Below are 20,621 nucleotides of genomic sequence, written 5' to 3'. Positions count from 1 at the left end.
TTTACACTTTAAAAAAGTTTCATTTTGTTTAAGAATATTCCAGTTATATTTATATGGTTCCAGTTGATGAAGCCAATCACCATAGTTTCAGTAAATTACCCTTTAATTGATTTGTTTGGGGGAAAAGATTGGCATGTCAATAAAAATGAAGGAATTTTCATCACAATGGTTTCCAGTTAAACTAATCACAGCTTCACAAATAGACTGAACCCATGAATCCAGTGGCTGAAAGAGAGCTGCAGGTCAAATACTGAGAACACAGGAGGAGAGAGGTTGAAAGTGAAAAAGTGAAGTCGCTCAGTCGTGTCCGACTCTTTGCGACCCCGTGGACTGTAGCCTGCCAGGCTCTTCTGTCCATGGGATTCTCCAGGCAAGAATACTGGAGTGGGTTGCCATTTCCTTCTCCAGGGGATATTCCCAACTCAGGGATCGAACCCGGGTCTCTTGCATTACAGGCAGATGCTTTATTCTCTGAGCCACCAGGGAGAACCACCAGGGAAACCCACCAGGGAGAGAGGTTGAGTCCTGCGTAAATGAATCCTACGTGACGGGTAAGGTGGAGAAAGGGATGTGAGCATCCTTTCCTACAGCATGAGAAAGTGGTCCCCCAACTCAGCTCTCATTCCCGCCCTGCAAGGCAATGAAGCTGGAAGTTACAACTATTCCGTTTAACATGATGTGTGAGTCGGTAGAATCTCTGGATACAAAAGACCGAGAAGTCCTCGGCTGTCTGATGAGGATGCCGGAAAAGCTGGGTGCTTCCTTGTGGTGATCACGCCATGACCGCCGTCCAGTGAAAGCATGTGTAACATGGAGGACTTGTGCTCACAGTCAATGAGGTAATGTTAAGTCGTCGTCTTCAGGAATTGGGAAGTTCGTGAGAAATGTTTTAGTCTCCCTAGGTACTGTGCGTAAAGCTCTATGTCATTATGCCCGGCCCGTTCGACCCCGGGCGGCTCCACGGCCTGGGGACAGAGCTCGTACATGGCCAGGCCGTGGGAGAAGTCAATGACCTCGTCCTCTGTGCCGTGAATAACTAACATGGGAGAGGTGACTTTGGAGATCTTTTCAATGCTGGGGAAGGGGTCAAAGCAGTACGTTTTCCTGCTGTTGGGAAAAGCCACACGCCATGCAGAGGCGAATGGAGAATCACGGCAGCACACTCGTACCTGGAGGCCAGGTCTACCGTGGGGGCCGTCCCAACGCTCTGGCCGTACAAGATGACGTTCTCGGGACTTAACGCCGTATATGGCAATCCATGCTCCAAAGATGGTAAGATACCAGAGCACACCAGGAAAAGCTAGTGTCTGCAGCTAGCTCATCACAGGCTGATACAGACAGCAAGAAGATGTTGCTGGGAGGCAGACAGCTAAGTTTTGTGCATTTCAATGATGCAGATTTTTCCGGGTGCGCAGCGCCTGCCACGCGGCGTTGATGTCGGCATAAAGGTTCTTCTTCGGGGGGCTTGACGAAGCTGACGCCGTAGCCGGAGTAGGTCGTAGGAGATGTTGCAGTTGATGCACGAGCCCAGACCGATGTAGAAGTTGCACATCTGGCTCACGTCCACGGCGTTGCCGTGCGAGAAGAGCAGCGTGTAGTGGCTGGAGAGCTAGCAGCGCACGAACATGCAGCGTAGCTGGTTGTTCCCGGCGGTGCACGAGAAGACCTCGACCGCTTCCAGCTAGCGCTGCGAGCAGTCGGCTGGCTTGCTCAGGTGCAGGCTGCACGCGCCGGACCCCGCGCCCTCCTTCTCGGACTGCTGCCCGCGGCGGAGGTGGAGGATTGGGAGCGCCGGGGCCGCGCTGCTCTGGCGCCAGCACAGTGTAGGTGGGCTCGGGCGGCAGGAAGGCCAGCTTGGCGGCGATGGGGCTCGGGCAGGGCGGGCAGCAGAAGAGCCAGCACAGCTAGCCCAGCGAGAAGCCGTTCATTCTAGGGCCTGGCTCCGGCATTGGGGCGGCTGGAGCGCGCCGCCGCCGCCGCCTGCATAGCAGGCAGGCAGGCAGGCCAGCAGGCCCAGCTGGGGAGCGAGGGAGGCCGGGAGCGCGGCTGGAGGAGGCGGGGGCAGGCCCCGGGGCGGGCGGTGGGGTGCGGGGAGGCGGGGCTGGCCCAGTGGGCGTGGCGCTGGGAGCCGGGGTAGGTCAGCGGCGGCCCAGCCGGCCGGGCCAGGCACCAAACTACAAATTGAATTGATTTGCAGGACACCCTATTGGCGCTGAGCGCCGAAGGATTGATGCTTTTGAACTGTGGTGCTGGAGAAGACTCTTGAGAGTCCCTTGGACTGCAAGGAGATCCAACCAGTCCATCCTAAAGGAAATCAGTCCTGAATATTCATTGGAAGGACTGATGCTGAAGCTGAAACTCCAATACTTTGGCCAGCTGATGTGAAGAACTGACTCATTTGAAAAGATTCTGATGCTGGGAAAGATTGAAGGCAGGAGGGGAAGGGGACGACAGAGGATGAAATGGTTGGATGGCATCACCGACTCAGTGGACGTGACTTTGAGTAAACTCCGGAGTTGGTGATGGACAGGGAGGCCTGGTGTGCTGCAGTCCATGGAGTAGCAAAGAGTCCACCGACACGACTAAGCCACTGAACTGATTGGTTTCTAGTAAGTGGGAGAACTGATTGGTGTGGGGAGAAAACCCACGTATCTGTTAGAAGTAAAAACAGCTCATTGCACAACTCAGCAAAATGACTAAAACTCAGTGACCCACTTAGAATGGGTGAATTTTATGGTATGTAGATTTTATCTAGATAAAATTGTTAAAACTGGTTTCCCTGATGGCTCAGCAGTAAAGAATCTGCCTGCCAATGCAAGAGATGTGGGTTCAGTCCCTGGGTGGGGAAGATCCCCTGGAGAGGGAAATGGCAATCCACTCCAGTATTCTTGCCTGGGAAATTCCATGGACAGAGAAGCCTGGTGGGCTACAGTCCATGGGGTTGCAAAGAGTCGGACATGACTTAGTGACTAAACAACAACAAAGTTGTTGAAAAAGGGAAGCCTGCAAAAAGAATAGACGTGTAAATAAGGTGTGATGCACACTGTCCCAGGGGCACTGCTCAATGACCCAGCTACCTGGATGAGCAAGAGTCTAAAGCATCCCCAGAAGACACTGGAGCACCTACACTTTCACTGATGTCAGGGACAGAGGACCAGTTTCACTTAAACCCATCTCCAAGAACGCTTTCAGTTGGCAAGTTTTGCTTCCGGCAGCTTTTCAGGCACCTGACAAGAGGTGGAAGCTGCAGATTCCAAGTGATAAAAGGACCATGTGTTTCAGATTTAGCATCTTTACTCATAAAGGGCTCACTTGCTCCATTGGTTTGTACGCTCCTGAGGTTCATTCCCTGCATAGTGTGTACAGGACGTGGCAGAAGAAGGTGCCAGGTGCTCAGAGTAGCTTTTGAAATGGATCAAACACTGAAGGCAGAACTTCTCTGGCTTAATGTTAAGCTAATGACCCAGGCGATGGCTTCACAGTGTAGGACAGCCTTTTTTTTGGGTGGAGAATGTATAATTACCGGAATTTTTCCCCCAGAGAGCAACAATCATGTCTTGTCCCATTTAATTTCATTAGTTAAGTTTTTGGTGTACTGAGCATCTAATTATTATCCAGTCATAGAAATGTACACTCAGACAGACTTTGGTCTTTTTCTTTTCAGAAAAAGAAGTTTGGATTTTCAGATGTTTGGATTTTTCCATTAAAGAGGTATGCCCATCTTATCAAAATCTATTCTTAAACGTTTTAGACTTTGAGGATTGGTAATTTTCTTCTTTTTTTTTTTTAATGTTAGCTTTTCCTTTGGAAATGGCTTAAACTTTAAAATCCTTAACAGATTATTTTTATTATAAAATGATCATTTTTTATTATGAGGTGATTGAGATACCACAAGCAAGTGCTTGAATAAATTATGACATATCAATGCTATGAAATGCCCATAGCCATTAATAAGAAATGTGAACTAACACAGAAAGAACTACAAGATAAGCAAAAATAAATAAATTGCCAAATAATCCACCTTCTCTGATTTTTCCCAAGAAGACTTTGAAAGGACCAAATAGAAGGCATTGGCAACATTTACAGAAGTGGCCATGAATTTTACCTGGGGCAGCAGGGACTGAACAGATGGCTGACCACAGGGGCACGATGCTGGGGACTTACAGACCCTACTCACCACTGAGCACCAAGACAGCAAACCAAGGACTTTCCTGGTGATCCAGTGGTTAGAACTCCATGCAGGGGGCACAGGTTCGATCCCTGGTCGGGGGAACTAACATCCTGCAAGTCAAGTGGCTCATCCAAAAAACAAACAAACAAAAAGACAGCAAACCAGATGTGATCTGTAAGTTGAAACAAGGAGGAAAGCTATGGACAAAGGAGGGAGAAATGTGAGGTAGGTGCTAACTGGCAGGTTCCCTCCCAGAACCTGAGAGGGAAAAGATTTGTATGTGAGATTTCTGTAATATAAAGAGCTCACCTTATGGCAAAACTAAGGAGCCCACCTTCTGGTAAAAACATTTGTGAAGATGTGTCTATTCCTTCATAATATTGAAAGACTCATAAGGAACAGCTTATGACTTTTTTTGAAAAGATGATGACTTGACAGACTGACAATAGAACAGGTGAGCTTTCCACCCCAGACATGTTCTCTTACAGGAAAATCCAGACCAAGGTGAGAATGCTGGAAAACATGTTGGTGTGAGGGCTTCCCTGGTGGCTCAGTTAGTAAAGAATCTGCCTGCAATGCAAGAGATGCAGGTTCAATTCCTGGGTTGGGAAGATCCCCTGAAGAGAGGCATAGTAATCCATTCCAGTATTCTTGCCTGGAGAATCCCATGGACTGAGGAGCCTGGAAGGCTACAGTCCATAGGTGTCGGGAGCGGCGTTAGGCATTACTGACAAAATAGAGGCACGGCCCTAAACCCCCTCCCTTTGTTCTGTAGGCATGGACCCAGAATGAAGGAGTTAGGCTTTGTGATTCTGACTTGTTTTTCCCTTTCCTCGGCTGAGTTGACTGAAGAGAATATTAAGGTGCTTATTGTTTTTGAGAGGAGCATAAAGCCTTCTGCAGCTGTGCTCAAAGAATAATTCATAAAGTTAATCACTGCCATTTGTTCAAGGACTTTTACAAAAAAGTATTCCAGGGTGAGCACACAGGCTGCAGCTTGAGGCCATGGGAGGGATTGTTATCTGAAGCCCATTTGTGAGAAAAGTTTATGGCAAAGGAGTTTGCTGAATTTAGGGCTTAGGAATAATTAAAATAGTTAGAAGCTAAAGATTTAAGGATTGCTGTAGTGTTAGCATATTCTACTATAGCTTATAGAAATTAGGGACTTTAGAGATATTATTAGGTAGAAGCCCTCTCTAAGAAATAGTGAGCTTAGGATACTAGGGGCAAACAGGACTTAGAAAGATAAGAATTAAACTGAAGAATGTGATATGCAGCCCAGACATTAGCATGAGTTACAGTGTATTCAAGGACACATGAGAAAAAGTAGATAAGAGAATCGCTGAGGAAGGAACTCCTTTTGAGGGGCAACAATGATTTTTGGAGAAAAATAAATCTGGGTCCATGGGAACTAAAATATCAAACCTCTGACCTAATGCTTTTGTAAAAGTATAAAAGAGAATCATAAGCTTGAAATAAACAGGCAGTCCAAGAAAACTGAGAGGCTGCCTCAGTTTCTCTCTCGCAGACACCGCTCACCCCTTCAGGTTGAATCCCTGGCTGCTGGAGCTGAACTCTGGCATATAGGGTTGTAAAGAGTCAGACACAACTGAAGTGACTGAGCACACATGCATGCACCTGTTGGTTTAACCTCCATACTTACTTCTCTAAAAAATAAATCCCCCATCAATGTGATGCACTTAGAATGAATTTGAATCATAATCTAGATGTGGTGGATCATGAGGCAAATTATACATGGATGAAGTCATCTGCTTGTAACAAAGATGAAAGATGGTTCTGTCCTGGTTCATTCATGTTGAATTAAAACCCTGAATATAACCACTGAGTGAGAGCTTCCAGTCAAAATTCAAACTTCATCATACACCTTGGAATTCCCTGTGAAGACATCTGCTCTGAAAGTAATGAATCTGGGGTTGGGGAGGAATCAATGGTAGCTCACCTCTTAACCAAACAAGGATCCATACCAGAATGAGAAGTCCTGTGAACACCATCAAAGTGGGAAGCCTAGAGCCAGAAGTCACATCTCATGAGTGTCATAGCATTCATACAGGGCAGAAACCTTATGAATGTAATCATCATGGACAACCTTTTTCAAAAAAAAAGTTATACACCTCATGGTATATCAGAGATTTTATATTGGAAAAAATTCTTTTGAATGTAATCAACATGGAGAAACCTTTAACTACAATTCAACTCTCAATAGATACCACCATGAATTTCACACAGAATAGAAATTCAGTGAATGTTTTGAATGTGAGCAATTCTCCTTTCTTAATGTACATCAGAGCCAGCGTGGATGTTTATTATTTGCAACTGAGTCAGACTCCAGCAGAAAACAGAGGGACTTCTCAAATCAAGATGACTCAAATATCAATAGGAGGTACTTGAAAAGGTTTTATTCAAAAGTGTAGATGTGAGGAAAGCACAGGGGACGGTGCAGTAACTTAAGACCCTAAACCCAAGAGGCGATGAGATTCAAATGGTTAAAAGTGCAGAAATTAGAGAAAGATGATTTAGAAGGAGCTGTGGCTTTCTGGGGGGTGGGAGGCAGTCCAGAAGAATCCAAACCTCCAACCTCACTCATCTCCCTGTCTCTGAGCTCTCCCCAGTGGGCCGGAGGCTGAGTCCAACAAGATGCCAGACAGCAAGGGAGCCTGTGATGTGGTCAGCCTTTCAGAACAGATAGAGAGGTGAAGATGGATCTGGAGGGGAAATGGAAGATACCCAGCCCAGCGAACAGGAACCCTAGCTGACACACCTCCAAGAATCAACCTGGGTGCCCTGTTCCCACTGTAGCCGAGAGCCTGGTAAAGAGCCTGGTCTAGAACAGGCATTCGATAGAAATTGTTGAAATTAATAAAGGACCAGCAGAACAAAGGCAGATTCTTATTCAGCAGGAGAAAACTCAGAACTCCTCTGCCTGACCATCTTTTCCAAGGCCCCTGTGGAGCATAGGAAGGAGATGCTTTTGTAACATACATTTCCTGTTACCAGACAATAACAGAGCAGAAGACTAGGAATTCAGCAAGAGCTGATGACCTTAAAGAAAAGAGGGAAAGGTAAAAGGAAAGCTGGGGGCACTGGACTGGAAGCTTTAAGTGTAATACCTGTAACAGGAAGAATCTTTGTATTCTATTGCAAGTTAATCATTAAAGGAATGTGGTCTATAAGCTTAAATTATGCATAATGGCACATCTCTGGGAACCCTGCCTCCAAAGGAATGAGCATTAAGCTAAAATACCTTTGTTTAACTCACAGAAAACATCTTGACCAGGCCTACCTGTGAATAGCTACAGGAAGGAAGAAATTAACACAGCCCAAATGGCTACCCACTGCAGTATTCTTGCGTGGAGAACTCCACGGACAGAGAGGCCTGGCAGGCTACAGTCCACGGGTTGCAAAGAGTCAGACACAACTTAGCAACTAACACACACACACACACACACACACAGAGGAGGTAACTGGAACCCAGAAATTTTCAACTTTGCTCCCTCCCCTCTGAGTATAAAAGAAGGCTGAATTCTAACTCAGACAAGATAGTTCTTTGGGATAGGAGTCTGCCCTCTCCTTGATCTGCTGGCTTTCTAAATAAAGTTGCTATTCCTTGCCCCAGTACTCATCTGTTTATTGGCCTGCCATTCAGACAGGGAAGGATGAGAAATGATATGGCTGGATAGCATCACCAACTCAACAGATATGAACTTGAGATAACTCTGGGAGATAGTAGAAGACAGAGGAACCTGGGTGTGCTGCAGTCCATGGGGTCACAAGAGTCAGATACAACTTAGTGACTGAACAACATGCAGTGAGTGGTATGAACTTGGACTCTGTAACATATCTTAGCAAACCCTCATAATTCTTCGTGATAGTTGTTACTTCTTACACTCAGTAGTTAAGAAAACTGAGGCTCAGAGAGCTTAGGTAAGTTTCCCAAGGCCACACAGTAACTTGGAGACAGGATTTGAATCTGGATCTATCTGCAACCTAAGCCTGTGGTTTTTCCACCCAGCAGGGCACAGAGTAAACTCCCCCATGGGTGTCAGCTCTAAAGAATAACTTCATGGCTTAAAGGCAAAAATGCCTCCACTCTGCTGATGTATCACAAATAGTTATTAACATGTTTTCTTTTATGACATCCTGAAGTCAGTAAAGGCTTTATTTCATCAAATAAAAAAAAGTTTGTCAGGGAGCTAGGAAAAGCCAAACAACTTTCTTGGATTTCCGATAGTGAAGAAGGACTTCATAGGGCCTGGACTCCATCTTAGGCCTGTTCATGCTGATCATGCTCGGCCACCTTTCCAATGGACTCTGAACTCTGTGTTTAGTGCCTATGAAAACAACAACAGAAGGAAGGATAAGACCCCCTCCAGACAGGGGAACCTTGAAGATCGTATGTAGGTTACTCATTGCCTAAGAGAAAACATACATTAATCACCCCTTCCTCCAGACAGGCCATAAATTTTTCTGTATCAATCGGAGTGTAACCTCAGGTTTATTGATTATTGGCTAATTGTTTGACTGTTTGAGCACATGAGCACATAGCACGTGAATGATGGGGTTATTGGGATTGTATTTTCCTTGGTTTATGTAAGTCTCAAGGAATTTTGAGTGGTGGGTTCAGATACGTACACATGGGGTATAAAAGATTTTCACAAATGCTGGTCGGGGTCCTTGGCTAAGAGGACACTCTGCCTTGGGCCCACGGGTGTAATAAACTGCACTCCACTATCTGCATTGTCCTTCTGAGTGAGTTTGTTTCCCAGAACACGTGGCTACAACATTTGGTGCATTGGCCGGGAAACTCCTCACTTTGAGGAGACAGGTCTCATTTGTGGCTTGAATCTCCTAGACGGGGGAAGGCGCCTCACCCCTCTGGAAGAATTCAGCCTTTCAATGCCCAGTTTCTTCACTTTGGCAGGTAGTGAATGGCAGCAAGGGAACTGAGCATTCAGGTGGGGAGGAACCCACCCAGCAGGGCAGAAGCGGGGGCCTGATCACCCCCCTGGGAGGGACTAGAAGGGGCACGGACCCACAGGGGCCTGGAATAGGCAGGCAGCAGCGATTGCTTGGTACACAGGTCGACGAGTGTGCTACGGTTTAGGAAGGAAATTTGTGAAGGTCATTTAGGAGGTGTGTCCACGCTGTCTCAGGGAAAATTATTACCAGCGATCACCAGGGGATTTTTAGCATAGGAAACTGGTCCTTATATGCTCATATTCTTCCCTCCCCCAGGAGGTGTCCCGTCTGCTGTGAAATTCTTGACCCCCTCGGAATTGTTAGGCTAGAAGGAAGGGGATATATGAATGAGTATGCATCAGCTTTCCCGGAGATGGCCTGGGACATGGGATATTTAACCCATCTGTGTTTTCATCTGCACCTGATCAAGCCCACCAAGGCAGAATGGACTTTAAGGGAGAAACAGTCTTGGACCACGCGGTTTCTGGTTTGGCTGTGCTCACTGGCAGGTGAAGGCACGCCGATCCCCCTTCTCCCTCTGGGATCTGGCAGGTAAGGCTCTTCTCACCCCAATTAGGAAGGAGGCAGAATGGCAATTTAAGTGTCATTGAGTGGAAATATCAGAAGTACATAGGCTACTGAGAATTTGGTAGACAGAACAAAAAGGAAAAGTAGAAGAAGGTCCGAGAAGGTAAGGAAGATGGGAGGAAGTGAATCTAAGGCAACTGTATTGGAGGGCATGATTAAAAATTTTAAGAAGGGATTAGGAGGAGACTATGGGGTGAAGATGAAACCTAACAGCCTCCACATACTCTGTGAGGTCTAATGGCCGCCTATGGGAGTAGGATGGCCATCAGAGAACACCATGAACTTAAAAATAGTGGAAGCAGTCTATACAGTAGGAGAGCGGGGACACCTGGATCAATATCCATATATTGACTCATGGCTAGGGTTAGCTCAAGACCCTCCTACTTGGACAAGGTTTTGTATCCAGAAGGGAAAGGGAAAAATATTAATGGCACAGAAATTGACTGATGATAAAAAAGGAAATTCTACAGGATTTGGTCGGGTTGACCTGACCCCTCCTCCATACTGGATAATGACGCTCCTGCCTCAGTGCTCCACCAGGATTGGAGGCCGCCTTAATGCCCGATCCAGGGCCAGGTGAAGTCCTGCATCAGCCGCTGCTCCTCCGCCAGCTCTTCCCGAGGTCATAGAGCTGTCACCTCGGCAGGCTCCGATCCCGGTGACAGAAGCCTCTTGCCAGCACTTCCAGGATCCAGCTCCAGCCTAACCGCCCAAGCTATACCGGTCTCTCCCGGTGAGTACTGACAAGAAGGGGAGGGAGACGTTGGAATTAAGCAGAGACTGCCCTCTGCCAGAAAGCTGGAGGGAACGAAAGAGAACAGACAAGAGATTTGCAATGCTAGCTGCTGCTCTGGGAAAGTCTATCTCGGGCCCTCTGGAAAACCTCCTTTGCCCCAGGGACAGGAAAGTCCTTCAACCGGTCCCAGCGGAGGCCCCTGGCCCTGTTACAGTCAAACCAGTGCGCTGGTGCCGAGCTTTTGGCCACTGGAAGAATGAATGCCCTATGGCACGGAAGGAAGAGGAAGCTCCCGCAGTTGTGGGGCTTGCTGACTTGGAAATTAAATAGGGCTGCCAGGGCGCAGAGTATCAGGTCCCTGAGAGCCCATCATAACCTTAAAAGTGGGGGACCAAAGCATTGACTTCATGGTGGATACAGGAGCAGAACTGTTGGTAGTAACAAAACCTGTGGCACCGCTGTCCAAAAAGACTACTGCTGTAACTGGGGTATTGGGAGAAGAGATGATTAAATCGTTTTGCCAGCCCAGAAAATGTCAGAGGGGGCGGAGCACCAAGTGATTCATGAGTTCATCTACATTCCTGAGTGCCCAGTACCCCTGTTGGGAGGAGACTTGCTCTCCAAACTAGGAGCACAAGTGACTTTCTCCCCTGAGGAGAGGCCCACCTTCCGGATGGACATTATGACTTATTTGCTCTCTCTCTCAATACCACCCCAAGATGAGTGGAGGTGGCATGAACCTCCGAAGGAAGAACCAGGTGGGCCGGAAGAGCGTGAGAGAGAGCTAACTCAATTTTCCCTGAGGTCTGGGTGAAAGACAAACCCCCCTCCCCTCCAGGCTGGCTAGACATCAAGCCCCAGTGATAATAGAACTCAAACCAGGCACCATCCCGGTTAGAAAGTGCCAGTACCTGCTACTGATAGAGGCCTGGGCTGGCATACTGCCCCGCATCAATAGATTGAAACATGCAGGCATTCTAGTAGAGTACCAGTCGGCTTGGAATATGCCGATCCTGCCAGTCAAAAAGGAAGGAGGATAGGACTATAGGCCTGTACAGGATCTCAGGCTAGTCAACCAGGCTACTGTGACTTTACACCGCACTGTTCCAAACCCCTATACCTTACTTAGCCTCCTCCCGCCGAGGACTAAAGTTTATACTCGCCTAGATCTCAAGGATGCCTTCTTCTGTGTACGCCTTGCCCCAGCGTCACAGCCCATCTTTGCCTTTGAATTGGAAGATCCAGTCGGGGGCACCAAGCAACAGCACATCTGGACTCCCCCTTAATGGTTTAAGAACTCCCCAGCCATCTTTGGGGAAGCCTTGGCTTCTTGGTTTTTGGCTTCTGACCTGAACTTATTCCATCTGGAAGAGTATGGATGTTGGCTCCTACAATATGGGGATGACCTGCTGCTGGCTGCCGAGACCAAGGAAAAATGCTGGGAAGGGACAAAAGCACTGTTCCAGCTGCTGATGGAAGCAGGTTACCAGGTGTCGAAGAAGAAGGCACAGATCTGCAAGGAGGAGGTAAGGTATCTGGGGTTTGTTTTAAAGAAGGACACAAGGTTCCAGACCCTAGTTGGGTCCTATATACTGATGGCACTAGCCTGATAAAACAAGGACAATGGCTGTCAGGTTAGCCAAAGTGGAAGGGGCCATCAAGACTTAAAAGGGATGGTGGGAATTGCCAAGTGGCAAATTATTGGTACCGGAGGAGCTGGCACACAATCTGGTAAGCCAAACACACCAAGCGACCCACCTAGGCATGCTGCCTGCTCACAGGTTAATGCTGCCTCTCAGGTATTCAGACAAAAACTTCTGGGTATTCAGCTGAAAGGCATGCTGCCCTTTGAACACCTGGGAGTGGACTTCACTGAAATGAAACCTCACCGACACTACCGTTACCTGCTGGTCATGGTATGTATGTTCTCGGGATGGGTAGGAGATTTTCCTACCTGAACTGAAATAGCATCAGAAGTAGCCCGGTGCCTGCTTAGGGAAATAGTTCCCAGATTCGGACTTCCTACCAGCATTGGTTCAGACAATGACCCGGCTTTTACAACAAGTAAGCAAAACTTAAAACATCAAATGGAAACTGCACACTGCATATAGGCCCAGAGTTCTGAGATGGTGGAATGAACCAACCAGACATTAAAGAGACTCTCCAAGTGGATCATAGAGACTGACTGCTCCTGGGTGGACTTGCTTTCGACGGCTCTGCTCAGACTCAAGATGACCCCACAGTCCCAAGGCTATTCTCCATATGAAATTGTGAATGGGAGGCCCCCCTCCCATAATAAAACAGGTGTCAAAAAATTTGCCTCAGGTAAGGGGGAATAGGATTTCACAGCGGATGGAACTGGGTAAGGTAATAAATCGGGTAACTAAGTTTGTACAAGAAAAGGGTGCTGTTCCCCCTTGGGGAACAGATTCATGAGTTTACACTTGGTGACCAAGTATGGGTCAAAGATTGGAAACATGATTTGCTAGCCCCTTGGTGAAAGGGCCCTTATGTTATTCTAACTACCCCTACTGCAGGTAAAGTTGCAGGTATTGTCCCTTGGATCCATCATACGAAGGTGAAGAGAACATACCACGCAGACCCAAAAAACACTGAGTGGACTGCACAGAGGGACCCCGCTGACCCTCGGGAGACTAAGACCATCCTTAAGAAGAAGGAAAAGAAGATCCTGGATGAGCCCCTTCAGGATGAAGCTGCACAATCAACTCCTGCTGCTTGGCCTCATCAACGTGATTTTTAATTTAACTTCCGTTTCAACTCAGGACAATGTTTTCATCTCATGGGCACATTCCTACGCAGACTTCGACAACACTTCCAACTGCTGGATATGTAGGGCTATGCCTCTGTCAGTGATGGATGGACTTCCTTGGTGGGTGTCACCACTCTGCCAAGGAGATTTTATTTTATTTTTTTGGCTTAGGTCAGTTTTTAATAATAATTTAAATAAAACAAGTTGTTTTCAGTTACATAGTCTTTGCTCTTATAATGTCTGAATAGTCTTGTCCATTCTCACGCCTCCTATCGCCTTTCTTCTTTCTCAGAGCTGCCATTTTGGGGCTAGAATCTATTATGTCATACCATGAACATTTTATCCTACTTGAGTTCTCTCTTTTCTCACAGTGTTTCTGAAAGTGAGTTTCACCAGCTGTCACCTAACTGCATTTCCTAAAATACAGATTTCATTTCATTAGTCTACTCCTCCAAACAAAATAGGACTCTTCACAATCTGGTTTTAAAAGTAAGTAAGTAAACTACTTACCAGCCTAATTGAAACTCTGCTGGTTAAACAGTAGAGTATATCTTCCATTCTCTGGACTTTTCAACTTTCCCCAAATCAAGCTCTGGTATGAGGTCTTCCATCTGTCACATGACCTTGGTTCTTTGAGGAGCTAAATCCTAACTTAACTCTTCTCAGGATGTTTCAGATTTTTTGTTCACAACGAAAAATCTATAGTTTTTCCTAGACTGACTTTTTGCTCTCCAGTCTAGAAAAATCTGTTAATTACCCAGAGCACTTATCATTGGTATCATTTATTTAGAAATCACAGATATACTGATTTATGGCATATCTTCTGAGCTATTTTTTAGCTATGAGCCAAGGAGATTTTTAAACCACTCTGCTCTTTTCTGGAATGACAAAAAGAGACTTTCCTCTCTCTTGCCAATCATAACCTCTCCTTGCTCTCTTGGTGTAAGACCTACAGTCAATAGACTTGGGTCATGGGGTTACATTTGATATAAAGCCAGTGTAACAAAAGCCTAACCTACTTCTTGTAAATCTACCCCAGTAGCCCCGGTAAATCTACCTTATTTACATGCTAGGTGGACAAGATCCGTGTTTCAATGGTATGAGTATATTGCTGCCTTATTCGTACCCTCTATAGGGACAACAGATATCATGATTAAAGTAGAGGCCTTGACTAATTTCACAAAACAGGCCCTCCTAGATAGAACAAAAGCCATCCAAGCCTTAAATGAAGAGCAAATCCAAATGAGAAAAGCGGTAATTCATAATAGAATGGCTTTGGACATACTCACAGCTGCTCAAGGAGGGACCTGTGCTATAATTAAGGCTGAATGTTATGTATACATTCCTGACTTGTCTGGCAATGTATCGACTGCTTTAGATGACATGAAAAACCAGGTAAAAGCAATGCCAAATGAAAACATTCCTTTCTGGACTTCGGTCCTATCTTGGGTGAAGGGCGATTGGTGGAAAACTATATTTACCACTGTTGTAGTTGTCTTGATAGTTCTGCTTTGTGGACCCTGAATTTTACAATATATTATGAATTCTGTAACCCAAAGGTTGATGTCATTCTCCCAAATTGGTGGTCAGAGAGCCAGGGTGCAATATATCCCTATGAATGATGCTCATAATATGAGTTAAGAGTATCAAGAGGGGAGAATGAAGAAGGAATTCATAGGGCCTGGACTCCATCTTAGGCCTGTTCATGCTGATCATGCTCGGCCACCTTTCCAATGGACTCTGAACACTGTGTTTAGTGCCTATGAAAACAACGACAGAAGGAAGGATAAGACCCCCTCCAGACAGAGGAATCTTGAAGATCATATCTAGGTTACTCATCGCCTAAGAGAAAACATACACTAATCACCCCTTCCTCCAGACAGGCCATAAATTTTTCTGTGTCAATCGGAGGGTAACCTCGGGTTTATTGATTATTGGCTAACTGTTTGACTGAGCACATGAGCACATAGCACGTGAATGATGGGGTTATTGGGATTGTATTTTCCTTGGTTTATGTAAGTCTCAAGGAATTTGGAGTGGTGTGTTCAGACACGTACACATTCGTACCGACTCCAAGTTTCATTGCAAAAGATTTTCACAAATGCTGGTCGGGGTCCTTGGCTAAGAGGAGACTCTGCCTTGGGCCTGCCGGTGTAATAAGCTGCACTCCACTATCTGCATTGTCCTTCTGAGTGAGTTTGTTTCCCAGAACGCGTGGCTACAACAATAGCCCTGACTATTTAATCACAGCCATTTTTTACTGATTCTAAATTCCCTGATTTAGGAACAGACTGTGGCCATGTTTCAAGGACATCAGCATAGCAAAAGACTGACAAAGAGGGGTTAATGTTTGTAGAAGCAGAATGAGTTTTATCTGTGCCATAGTATTCATAGATCATTATGAAATGATATTTATTTTACCAAACAAAAGATTTAAAAAAACAAATAGAAATCACTTAAAGGCAAAGAAATTCACATAGTCTGTTATCAAAAGCTGCATTCCAAGAAAATTTTGTTCTCTTAACAAAGAGAGAAAACCAAATTCCAGTCTGTTACAAGCTTATATTCACAGTGAAATAGTAGTTATTTGCAATAAAAATATTCAAAGGCAGTTCAATGTCTTAGAAAACTTTTCTCAGGGTCCACATTCCACAAACTTTTTTTTTTCACTTTCTGTATCCACCACTTTGTCCATTCAGAAACAGCCACCTGTGAGACTTACTTCCTTTTCCCTTAATAAAATGTAACTCCATTTCTTATACCTCTTTATTAAAAACATACATCTTACTTTCCTTAAGCAAACATGAACTGTCCTTTATGCCAGCACTCTGTAGATTGGTAAACAAAAATCACCCAAAGTTCTTATCTCATTTACATTTTCTTTCTTTAAAAGTTGCTTCACATTGAGTTACTTCCTTTGCTGACAAATTTGTAACAGATATAATAAGATCATATTTAGTCTACATTAAACCTAAGCACAATAAAAGTATTACTCAATATTGATGAGCCTTAAGACATGTCTATATTAATTAGATTAACAGACAAGCATTAATACCAGGTATTAATTTAATACTGATTATTTCCCAGTTCATGTGAACCTGAAATTCATTTAGTTTAATTTCTCTTGAATTTAGAATTGTTTGATTTGCAAGTGCTTACTTTTCTTTAGGTCAATTAAATTAGAGCTTTTAACCTTAGCAGTAGTATCCAAAGACAAAGACACACGCTGAGACATATATAAATCCGGATAGACAGATATCATGTAGTTTTCCACTTGAGATTTAAAATGTCCCTTTGTTTTTATTTTTTGTTTCTTGGCTTGAAGTTCTACCAATTTGCCCAAGGCTGAAGTCTCGGGCAGAGTGGGTTGTGTATCTCAAGGATACTATGAGTCAATTTCAGGCTATTTCCTAGTCCAGAAAAGAATTTAACAAGTCAGCTTTTTCTAACTGCACATGCAAAAAGAACAGGTTTTGCAATTTTAAAAGGATTTCATTTTTACCAGTTTTCTCCCGAATCTAAAGAGCGTCATGGCCATACAGTGTCAAATAATTCATCTCCCTTTTTTATATTCATGGTTCTATAGCTAAAATATAGACCAAATAGTGCTCAAATTGGCTTTGATGACAAGGACAGACTGACCGATAAGATGTTGTCCCAACAGAGATTGTCCCTTGCGGGAACTGAGGTCTTAGTTTGATCAGAAGAATCTGAAGGAATAAGGGAACTTGCAGAAGTTGGGGAAGCTTGGTTTCCTTCCCATTTTCTATCCCTCTACCTCTCTGAGAGATAGGGAAGTTAGAAGGGGATTTTTTAGAATGTTTAGGAGAGTTTTTTCAGGCTTTTGATTGCAGGAAAAAGTCCTGGGCCAAAGGGATGAAGGAGAGGGAGAAAGAAGGAGGGTTGAGGGGATAGGGTGGCAATAGAAAGACACAGGCAATGTGAGTCCCTCAGATTCGGATTCTGACCGAGTGTCATAGGGTTTGAGCATAAGGAATGACAAAAGAAATCAAGTTGGAGGATTGTGTTGTAATTTAAGAGTCCATTTTTCTTGGTTCCCCAATTCGTACCAACTCCAAGTTTCATTGCAAAAGACTACAAGTCTCTTCTTTTTAAGACTTTCAGGGTCAATTTTTTTCCAGTTCCTGAGAATACAGCCTAGAGGGGGGAGCCTGAGGGAGGTTCTTGAGATGTACCTAAGCCCATTCTTAGGATGGGGGTACTGAGAGTTCACTGGCCACAGAAGACGTCCCAACTGTCCCAATATACCCTCTGTGTGCAACTGAGACCCTGTACATCTAATGGCACAAATGGCCAACTGTCCCAACAGTCACATCCGACGTGAGAGGTGCTGCCTGAGCATACTACAGAGAGCGGCACAAACTAGACTAGGCACACACCTAGGCACAAACAGTGTGAAAATGCATCTGGGGGGTAGGGCAGGCAAGGACAGAAAAGAGGTTCCCAGACCAACGTGACTTGGTGTATGGTGATTTCCTGAAATGTGGAAGGCACTCTTTGCGATGACTCAGAAACAACTCCTAGGCTAAATTTGGAATGAGGAAGGCAAAGTGAAAGTAGCAGGGAAGACAGGCTGAGGAATCTGCCTTGTAGTCCTACCTGGAAGGCAGTGGCCAAGGGAAGTGGGCTCAGTGCTTGCTTGAACCAATGTGCGTCTGACATTGCACAGAAGTTTTCTTGCTAGTAACAGAACTTCTAATAGCCTGGTCCATTCCATAATCCCCTTATCCTGTCATGGGATAAGTGGTGGTCACCCTAACGGCTTTTAAGTTCCTGACAACTTCTTTGGTGGCTCAGCTGGTAAAGAATCCACCTACAATGTGGGAGAACTGGTTTTGATCCCTGGGGCGGGATGATCCCCTGGAGGAGGGCCTGGCAATCCACTCCAGTATTCTTGCCTGGAGAATTCCCATGGACAGAGGAGCCTGGTGGGCTACAGTCCATGAAGCTGCAGAGAGTTAGACACGACTGAGCATAGCACAGTACAATGAACATGCAATTTTAATTGTTCTGGTCCTCAGCTTAAAAGACAAGGGGGAAAGGCACCCTCATCCACTTGGGTGCCAGTTATTGGGGTGCAGTGTGATGTAGGGTCTTTGCAACATGCCAGAGAGTAACCCTGGCCAGAGTTTCTCAATTGGTTCCATAATCACTTGCCTGTTCACAGAGAGTTAGAGGAAAAAGAAGCAAGAGAGGAAAAGAGCGAGAGGGAGAGCCCCATAAGAGTCCCTGAATGGACCACCAAATGTTGAGGCTGTTCGAGTGCCAGCTGGAAAAGAATTGCCAGACACAGAGCTTTTCAGATGGGAATGAGTTTAGTAAGAGCAAAAAGTAGAGACAATGTAGGTGCTGTGAGTGTAGAAGGCCAACCTCTTGACAGATCAGGGAGAGTCAACAGTTTTTGTGGATTAGTAGCCAGGAAATGGCAACCCACTCCAGTGTTCTTGCCTGGAGAACCCCAGGGACGGGGGAGCCTGGTGGGCTGCCGTCTCTGGGGTCACACAGAGTCGGACACGACTGAAGCAACTTAGCAGCAGCAGCAGCAGCAGCCAATTTTTATAGTCTCAAGACAAGAAAATTCCTGCTGAAATGTTGGCACTAGATGATTGGTTAGGGCACTATTGAGTGACTACTGAAGGAACATTTTTGCCTAATTTGGGTCAGGAAGCCTGCTGGTGATTATCAGGAGGATTTTGGTAATGGTTACAAAGGATTTCAGTCAGCTTCAGAGGTGACCTTGGTTCTAGGTTCTACTTCTGTGGCCTTTGTACTAGACCTCACATTTGTGGCCTTGGGGCAGGACTTAAAATCTATGGAGGAATTTCTCCTGACAGATTTCTCAAACTTGGTGCATTTGTATTCTATTGCTGAATAATGTATTACCACAAACATAGGGGATTAAAAAAAAAAAAAAAAAACACCAAGTCTGTTATTTCAAACTTTATGCATGAATCAGGAGTTAAGGCACAGCTTAATTTAGCTGTCATTCACAGAAAGAAGATGGTGTGAAGACACAGGAGAATGCCATCTACAATCCAAGGAATATTTGAGGTATCAGGAGTTGGGAGAGAGGCCTGGAAAAGATTCTCCTGAAGTTCATAGCACCTTTATTTATTCTTGCAAAAACTTGAAAACAACCACAATGACCTTCAGTAGGTGAACTGGAAAGAAACTGCTAGATGCAGATAGTCAAATACTGTTCAAAACTAAAATGAAATGAGCTCTCAAGCCCTGAGAAAATGTGGAGGAATCTTAAATGCTACTAATAATTGAAAGCAAAAATCTACATGCTGCATAATTCCGACTATGTGACATTCTGGGAAAAGGCTCTACCCTCATGACCTGATTTCTTCCCAAAGACCCACCTCCAAATATCATCACTTCAGAGATTAAACTTGAACAGATGAAGGTTGGAGGGACGCAAACATTCATTCCACAACAGACTTCCTTAAGTTTTATACAAAGTTCTTGTCCTTTCCAAGATCCCACGCAGGATACTGCGTACATTTACTTGCCATGTCTCCTAAGGCTCCTCTCAGCTGTGAATCTTCTCTGACTTTCCTTGCTTTTGATGATTTCAACAAATTTGATGAATACCAGTATATTTTAGTATGTCCCTAGATTACAGTTTTTCTGATGCTCTTCCAGTAACTAAACTGAAGTTATGGGTATTTTGGGAAAAATGGTCTTAGAGGGAAAGTTCCATGTTCATCAAATCAACAGAATAATTTATGCCTAATAATGTTGGTCTATGGTTATTGAAAAAGTGGCTCACTTGTATTTGTCAGGTTTCTCCACTGTAAAGTTACTCTCTTTTCCTTCTTCCATTTTGTCCTCTCTGGAAGGGGGTCACAATGTGCAGCCCTTAGTTCAGGAGTGTTGAACTGGGTTTCCCCTTCTTTAGAGTGAACTGTCTATACAAATTATTTGGAACTTTCCCGTACAAAAGATATTTACATATTCTCCTCCATTTATTAATGTATTCAGTTATCTGTTTACATCAATAGGGAGTCATAGATATTTATTTTATTTGAGGTTATAATCTGTCTTGGTCTATTTGGGATGCTATAACAAAATATCACACACTAGGTGACTTGGAAATTTATTGCTCACAGTTCTGGAGGCTTGAATTCCACTATGACTGTGGCGGCCTGACGGCATGAGGGTCTTGTTTTGGATTGCAAATTTCTTATTGTAATCTCACATGGCAGAAGGAACTAGGAAGATCTTGGGGTTCTCTTTTGCAAGGGTACTAATCCCATTCATAACAGAGAATTCCTCAAGAACTAGTAGTGTTCCAAATGCTCCAACTTCTAACATGGTCATCTTGAGCATTAATATTCTAAAATGTGAATTTT

At 44.8% G+C, this 20,621-nt stretch overlaps 1 long non-coding RNA gene and 1 pseudogene across 1 annotated transcript; one reads left to right on the top strand and one right to left on the bottom strand.

Moving 5' to 3' along the window:
* Window positions 1-821: 821 nt before the first annotated feature.
* Window positions 822-1,949, bottom strand: LOC129625706 (alpha/beta hydrolase domain-containing protein 17C-like; annotated as a pseudogene).
* LOC129625707 (uncharacterized) lies at window positions 1,531-4,735 on the top strand. Its single transcript, XR_008701586.1, has 3 exons — window positions 1,531-1,827; window positions 2,198-2,609; window positions 4,045-4,735. It is a non-coding gene; the product is annotated as an uncharacterized LOC129625707 (long non-coding RNA).
* The last annotated feature ends 15,886 nt before the right edge of the window (window positions 4,736-20,621 follow it).

This window comes from Bubalus kerabau, chromosome 13 (genome assembly GCF_029407905.1).
Source record: "Bubalus kerabau isolate K-KA32 ecotype Philippines breed swamp buffalo chromosome 13, PCC_UOA_SB_1v2, whole genome shotgun sequence".
Lineage (NCBI taxonomy): Eukaryota > Metazoa > Chordata > Mammalia > Artiodactyla > Bovidae > Bubalus > Bubalus kerabau.
The sequence above is the reverse complement of the archived record's forward strand: the minus strand, read 5'-3'. Positions and strand labels throughout refer to the sequence as shown.